Genomic DNA, 8,616 nt, shown 5'->3' on the forward strand with positions numbered 1-8,616 from the left:
CTATTTGGTGTGACGCCAGTTGATGCTGAATCCACTATTTTTTAACCCTATTTTATTATATATATTTGGGGGGGGGTATAGTTAATCGAACATTTTGTGGTTTCAGTTTTCTTGGTTCCTCTATCTTTTTTGTTTCTATATGACCAGCTACTGTTTATAGCTTATGTGTGCTAGTTTCTATGTGCTACGTTTTTGCTTTAGATTTCATCTGTTTTCATCATTACCGTCTGTGCATTATCGCAACAGATGCTTGCCATTGATTTTTCGTTGGCAGCAGCTATTGGTCTTTGCTGGGATTTGAGTGGCAATAAGTCTCCCCAAGGTCCCAGTTCTCTTCACACTTATTCGGCTCGGCAGAGGTTTGGTCAGTTCATCAGTCTTTCCTTCCTCCTTAACTCTACTAAGTTATTTGGTCTCGCTCTTTTTTTGGGGGTGGGTAGTGATGTGGTAATGGGGAGAGGGTTGGTTAGAGAACTTATAGATATGTGGTTTCAGTGTTCTTGGTTCCATGTAGTGTTTCATGTTTTGCCTTTGCAGCAGTTTGTCTGGCCCACGCTTGTTGCTCCTGTGTGTTAGTTTCCACATTCAAGGGGTTTTCTTAATATTTCAGCTGTTTTTATGATTGTTGTTCGTTGTATTTTTTCCAGTCATTCCTTTGATTCCAATTTCTCATATTCTTTTTTCAAAGTTTTTGGGGATTGTTCCTAGTTTTCCTACTATTATCGGTACTATTTTGATTTTTTCCATCTTCCATATCACTTTCAATTCTCTGGCTAGCTCTGTGTATTTGCTCTGTTTCTCCTTTTCTTTGATATTCACCCTATGGTCAGCTGGGACAGCAAAGTCTATGATTGTCAGGAATTTTCTTTCTTGTTAATTATTACGACATCCAGTCTCCTTGCTTGGATGGGTTCATCAGTTTGTATGTCAATGTCCCATAAGACTTTGTGATTCTCGTTTTCAAGTACTTTTTTTTTTACATGAATGTCACCACTTATCAAGGCCCTGAAGCCACTCGAGGATGAGGGTTATTTTGTGTACAGTAATCAATGGGGTAGTGTTGCAGTATTCATTAGTATTGGAGATTTGATAAAGTGTCATTACTTGGGGGGGGCAGTTCATCAGGAATTTGTTTATGTTGGACTTGAAGATATCCATGTTGAAGTCTGGAGGGAAACAGGCAAGCGGTAGAGAGTTCCACAGGCGTGCAGTTCTCAGAAAGAAGCTTTGTTCATGGAATCTACGTTTTGATTTAGGCACAGATAAAGAGTGGGGAAAATTTTTGACAGTGGTTTCAGCTAGACGGGTGTTTATCATGAAATATTGGCGAGGGGGGGGGAGAGATTGGTGCTCAGATGAGCACCTGCAATGGTCATAACGATAAAACAAAGATAGGCTCGCAACGTCTCTTCTGTGGGAGAGAGGTTGCAGGGAAGAGAAAAGGGCATCCACCACTAAGCCACAAAGTCTATTTTGTACTCTGTCAAGGCAGGATAGGCTATTTTTAGCAGCTCCTGCCCAGATATGGCAGTAGTATTCCATCCTTGGACATACTTGGCTTTTATATAGATAGAGAATTGCATCAGTAGTGAGATATCTTCTGGAGCGGTAGAAGGATCCCACCATCTTTCCAGCGATCTTGGCAACAGACTTGATGTACGTGTTCCATTTCAGATCAGGAGTAATGGTCAAATCCAGAAGCTTGTCAAAACACAGGGCCTCTCCCAGACGAGAGCCATCCATCCCAATTGATGCCAGATGGGGAGCAGAGCGTCGAGTCACAATTGAAAAAAATAAAATGTATGGACTACATTTAATTCTTTCTTTTTTTTTTTTTTTTCTTACATGACGTTTTGCTGTCTTATATCCGTTATCCAGTGACAACTTCAGTTTTAAAAAAAAATTCTTTCCTTGATTTTAGTTTAACTGTGGTATTTTTTTAATACCGAAGAGAAAAAAAATTTTGGTTTACTAAAAAGTCTTTAGTTGATGTTTTGCTAACGAAGAACATCAATTAGGAAATCCACTGGTGAACTTTTTTTTCGTATGTTACTTTCTTGTACGTTTGCTCTTCGTAATTTAGTAATATGAATCTGTTTGTCGTTTTACAACAAAACAAAAATTCACTTTTCCAGTTTGTTGTTTTTTTTTTCTCAAGATGGATTCCAAGAGAAACGGCGTAAATTGTCGCTTTTGCCACGTTCGAGTTTTTTCTTTTTTTTTTTTGAGACTGCAATTAGCGGTTTTGGTTTGTATTTTATTTCCGACTAGTATTTTATTTACTAAAATACTAACAATTGAGATTACTTTTTTTTTTTTTTTTTTAACTTGAATGCAGTTTTTGTTCATGGAACTTGGGAAACAACTGTTTCTTTCTTTTAGTGTTGTACTTCCGTGAGGAAAATATTTTACCGCTTTCCAATGTTCGCTGAATTACTAATTTTTCCGCTTGAGTCGAACTTCTCTTTAGCGTGAAATCCGTTTTTATGACTATTTCGTTCGTCCAAACTTGTATTCCTTAGAAAGGTCAACCGTTGCGTTGTACTTTTTTTTTAGTGAGTTCTTTCCATTTCTTCGTCAACCTGTTATATCTGACGTTCATCCTCGTTGCCAACTGTTATGTTTGACGTTCATCTTCGTCGCCAACTGTTATGTTTGCAGGTTGAACCAATTAACGTATAAGGCAATACAAATGAAGACTCAACAAACAAAGGTAGATCAATAAGAAATGTATTAGAAAAAGTATATTTACAGTATATTTACATAAGTAAGAGAGTCTTGGCTGGAGAACATATCTGCTCTCGGCTCGGTCTTTGGTGGCTTCTGGTTAACACACACTCAGACTAACCGATTCTTGCTATTTATGTGTAAAATTATCCACATATCCACGCTTCTGTTCAGGATACTGTTTGGTATTTGCCAAAACTGGTGGGAACCAAGCTGCTGCTTAGCTACTTTGGATTTAACGGACTGAGCATATAGCTCTCTTGCATTTTTTATTACTCTTTTACAGTGGTTGCTGGCGTTCTTGAAAGCAGCTTAAGTCTCAGTGCATCTATCACGTTGGTAGCTATGGAAAAAGTGATTTCTGTGCGCGATGGCAGCAACACATTCTGGGGAGAACCATGTCTGGCTATTAGGTTTGTGTGGGAATTTTTGGGATGGTATGAATCGGTCTATGCCTACAAGTAACCATTCAGTCAGGTCTGATACTATAGAGGACACATCCTTTTTAAACATGGAATGCAGAGGTAGATCATATATGAAGGTACGGAAGCTATCCCAGTCAGCCATAGAGTATTGATATACTGTACAGTGATGAGGGGTATGTATGGGAACTTATTACATTTCATTTTTATCTTAACTGATACAACAGAGTGGTCGGAGGACCCTAGAGGAGATAGAACGGAACATGAACATAGCTCAGGGGAAGTTGAGAGAAAAAGGTCTAGAAGGTTTGCATAGTAGTATCGGCCACACAGGTGGGCTCGCGAGCAATCTGAGGTCATAGGCAATGGTAAAGTAGTAACAGAACCTCCCCTCATAATCTGTCTTATTTCAGTGGGTCAGCCATTCCACGTTATGAACATTGAAGTCACCACAGATATGAATGTTAGCCGAGGGATGTTGTTGGCTTATGTTTATACCACTTGTCTGTGTGTTTGAGATGCAGTTGTTTGCATGATTCCCTGTGTACTACCGTAACCACTTGGTCACGTTTATCCTTGTATTCCTTTTGGGCCAGTTTGCTGCATTCACTCATTATATGGTTTATCGTCTCGTCTCTTTGTCTATAGAGTCTGCATTTGCTGTTTTCTTTTGTTTTGTTGATGTAGTTGGTTCTTAGCGTGTTATCTTGTGCTGCAGTTATTAGGGATTCAGTTTCACGGCTTATGTATTCTTTTCGCATCCATGTCCAAGTGTTTTCGTTATTTTAATTTTTTGTCATCCTTATGAATCCTTTGTGTAGTTGTTTTTCTTCCCACTTTCTTTTCTTGTTTTATCCTTTGTCTCTCTGATTTCTGTTTTATTGATTTTTCTGTGTTTCTCGCTGCTATGATTATTCTTTACGTGTTTTGCATTAAGTATTTTTCTAGTTCTTTTTTGCTGTCATTCATACAGTCTTCTATATTAACCGGTCCCCTTCGCCGTCTTTCCTTTTTACGTAGAGTCGGTCAACATCGTCCTTCGGACAGAGTGCGTTGTGCATGGTCATGAGTTTCCTGGTCTTCTGATCGAGTTGTCTCCGTTCTTCTTTAGTCCACCTTATGAACGGTACTTACTAGTAGTTCTCACACAAAACATCCTCAGAGATTATTCACTGGCAACAACCGGTGATATGCCCTGGAGTCTGGATTTCAACAAGTATTATTATTATTATTATTATTATTATTATTATTATTATTATTATTAATAATGTTATTATTATAGAAAGTTGCAAACAAATATTTCCATGGACAAAGAGTTTTGCAAAGGCTTCCTCACTATAGAACATATTGCCACAGGATTGCTTCCTTGCTAATCACAACTTTTTGTCTTCAAATCCAATTTCAAGTAAATTTATTCACGAATATCTCCAAATCCACTGCTCAATTTTAGGACACCAATAATGTTCCTCATCTTTAGGCAGGCTATCATCCTCATATCATCAACCTTGACTCTTGGTGTGTATATGAAGTGATTTAATACAAAAATAGATGGAATGACAGCTAACCAAACATTGAAAACAATATAATCCGTTGGTAGAACGTATAATGAAGAGATGAGTCAAATGTGATTTCAATTATTTGAATGGAAATTTCTACTTCGTTTGTAAAAGGTCAAAAGTTCAACAACAAATCGACTGAGATCAGATTAATTCTGGTTTTGTTGTACATAAGCAGTCTGATTCGTGATTTCAGTTCAGTCTTTTAGCACCTTGATCCACTAATGTCGATTCCTGTTAACTGGCAAAGAAAATGGCGAGAAACGTGATAATATATTTGCTGAGGCGGAAGTGATAATTTTATTTGTCCTCTGTCCTTGTGTCTATTCTCGTTGCATTACATCCCTTAATACGTTCTATTGATTGTAAGCATCATATTAGTCTGATGTCATAATTACTCATCCGAAAATAAATTGTTCACTTCGAGGCAAGTCAATTCTTTTCTTACTCTAAATTAATCGATATTTCGATTAGCCATGCCTGGCAAAAGGCAACACTAATATTTCACAGCTATACTCGATGAGTTAGCGAGTAAAAAACGAGGGCGACTCATAAATACAGAGAAATAGATGATCGCATAATGTGTAGAAATAAAGAATTCTTAATAGTCAGATAATGTAAATTGGTGGAAAAAATGCATTCTTCTCATCTTCATATTTGGTTTAACATCCGTTTTACATGCTGGTTTTTTTTAAACTGATTCTTATCACTTCTTCCTATGTTTTCATTGAACTTTCCCTGTGAACTGAACCTACTACATTAACTGTTCTACATCTATTAACCAAAGAACTTGCACCCATTTTTTCAATGTGATCATACTACCGAGATCACTTTTGCACACATCTCCCTATACTAACCCGATTTAATCTTTCTCTGAATCCTGATCTAGTCCAATCTTACATTACATATTCATCATATCATTCTCATATTACTTCGCTTCATGCAACGCATGTTCTCAACTCTCACTGATTAGGTTTCAGTTCCATACATCCATCATCACATTGCATAATATGCTTTGTAGCCACTTTCCTTAGTCGACAGTGGTAACTCTCTGCTTGTTAGTAATGACAGAAATTTCTTGAACTTACATAATCCACTTCCTATCGGTTGTAATTACACTAACACCTGCAATGATAGTACTCAAGTAATAAAACTTCTGGACAACCTCAGTTGTTGAGCAATTAAAGTATTTTATTCATATCTCAACTTTTATTCATTTCTATTTTCTTACATTTCTTGTAAAAAAAACCGATTATTCTCTCAACCGGCCAATAATTTCACAGGAAAATGTGGTATGCAACAAGCAGAAATGGTAATTCTTGTGACTCTGGAAGGATCAATAAGGAAAATACGGACATGGAGATGAGTTAGAAAAGGTAAAATATATTGAAACAAAAACAACATATACAAGAAGCAACCATCGTAGTTAGTACTGCCGAGGCCATAAATGACAAAATTCTCTCTGATTCTCTCTTCTTTGATCTTGAGCACGTGGTACAATGGGGGAAGAGGTGGCTGGTTACCTTTAATGCATTTAAAACCAAGCTTCTATCTTTACATCATCAACGCTCTGATCCCCATCTGGCATCAATTGAAATGGATGGCTCTCGTCTTGGGGAGGCTCTATGTTTTGACAAGCTTCTGAGATTGACCTTTACTCCTGATCAGAAATAAAACATGTACATCAAATCTGTTGCCAAGGTCGCTGGATAAATGGTGTGATCCTTCTACCGCTCCAGTAGATATCTCACTACAGATGAAGGTTCTCTATCTATATAAAATCCAAGTACGTCCAAGGATGGAGTACTGCTGCATATCTGGACAGGAGCTGCTAAAAACAGCCTATCCTGCCTTTGTTGCGTTGTCGTATCATAAAGGTCAGAGTTTATGTCGCTGTGTGTGTGACATGCATTTTGAACATACCTTCTGCCATTTTGTTGGTCCATCTGGAACATCTCATCCGGGAGGGAGACTGGTACCTGTTTTTGGGGACGAAGATTTATTTCGCTCCAAGACAAGAAATTGGTTCTATAGTTTTTTATTCACCTTCCAGATCGATTGCAGAAGAATGGAAAGTGAATTTGGCCTGTGTGGTTTCTTCTTCTAGGTCTTATTTCTACCACGTCAGCATTCGTCCCCCCCAGCGAAGGGGAGCAGACAACAGCGAAGCCGCCCGCTCTCTTCCAAGTCCCAACCAAATCTCCTCGATTCAGCTAACCTGATCACATGACTCACACGCAATCAAATCAGCTGATCTTGACTTTCGGTCAATGTGTCTACACTATAACTCACACTCCTCCTCCCTCTCTCTCTCTGTCTTGATCCATTCGATAACAAAATAGACTTCGTAGCCTAGTGGGGGATGCCCTTTTCTCTTCCCTGCAACCTCTTTCCCAAAGAAGGGACGTTGCGAGCCTGTCGTTGTTTTATCGTTATTTCCATGGGAAGTGCTCGTCTGAGCTCCAATCTCTAGTCCCTCCTCGCCAATCTTTCATGAAAAACACCCGTCTAACTGAAACCACTATCAGTAATTTTCCCCACTCTTTATCTGTGCCTAAATCAAAACGTAGATTCCATGAACAAAACTTCTTTCTCAGAAGTGCACGATTGTGGAACTCTGTTCCGTCTGCCTGTTTCCCACCTAACTACAACTTGGATGTCTTCAAGTCCAACATAAACAAGTTCCTGTTGAACCGACCCCTTAAGTAAGACACTTTATCAGATCTCCATTACTAGCGATTACTACGATATTATTCCATTGATTACTGTACACGCAATAACCCTTATCCCCGAGTGGCCTCAGGGCCTTGATAAGTGGTGACTTCCTTGTAAAAAAAAACCAACCAAAAAAACCCTAAAAAATTACACTGATCCAAACAAGAGTCTTAACTCTCAGTTAATTTATACAGTTCGAAAGAGTTCATCTTCTGTGCAGTGGTGAGTCCCTACAACAGTAATGAAAGGTCAAAGAAACGTAGTCAGAAACTAACCAATCGAGGATGGTTTCTAGAATTAATAAACTAATATTAGAAATAATCTATATCCTTTGTGGTAATCAATTCATCGTAAGGAAGATTCGAGGTTATAATAATAATAAAAGATGTTCATTGAAGCAGTTCAGGCATGAAGTCCAGATATAAGCGTCAAAGTGATGAGAAAAGATAAGATGATATTAATATGGTGATAATAGTCATAAATTTAATAAAATATATCTCAGCTCCTGATCAAGATCACGAGCACTTAGATATTTTAGTCAAGGTTTCTTCATCCAAAGATACATTACTAAACAAGATTTTTTCACTGAAAACAAGGCTTATTGCCAATAAGATGTAAGCGTCCATTCTGATTAGAGGCCATATATATCAGGGGGTATCCTAAGTATGGAATTGTGCAGAAAGATATTTTTTCACATTACATTTAAATTTCTGTATGTTAGTACAGTCAGGCAAACAGAGGGCAGGGGGGAATTTTAAATATAGGAGGAAAGTCTATTTTTTTGTGAAATTTATCTGCAAAAAAAAAAAAAAAAAAAAAAAAAAAACGAACTGAACTGCTTTTTTAAAATTCGTATTGAATAGAAACATACCGATATATTTAAACAAATTCGTTGAAAAATAATTACTATTATATACAAACGAAATCAAAGAAAGTTATATTTAGTAAAAATCCATTGGAAAATAGATTTTTTTATTTTGTTTTGTAATGAATTCATTCATTTAAGAAACTCACTCTTCGTTCCTTCTTGTCTTTTATAATTTGAATTGAATTGTTTTCTGTTCTTTATAAACTCTAGTGATTAAAAGCGTCATTTTAGATGAGGGGACATTTTTAAGTTTAAACCGTCTACAATGATATCATGTGACGTAAACATCCTGAGGGCAGAAATTTGGTACTGCTAAAATACACTAGCA

This window comes from Euprymna scolopes, chromosome 11, assembly GCF_053919585.1.
Source record: "Euprymna scolopes isolate OS-2025 chromosome 11, ASM5391958v1, whole genome shotgun sequence".
Lineage (NCBI taxonomy): Eukaryota > Metazoa > Mollusca > Cephalopoda > Sepiida > Sepiolidae > Euprymna > Euprymna scolopes.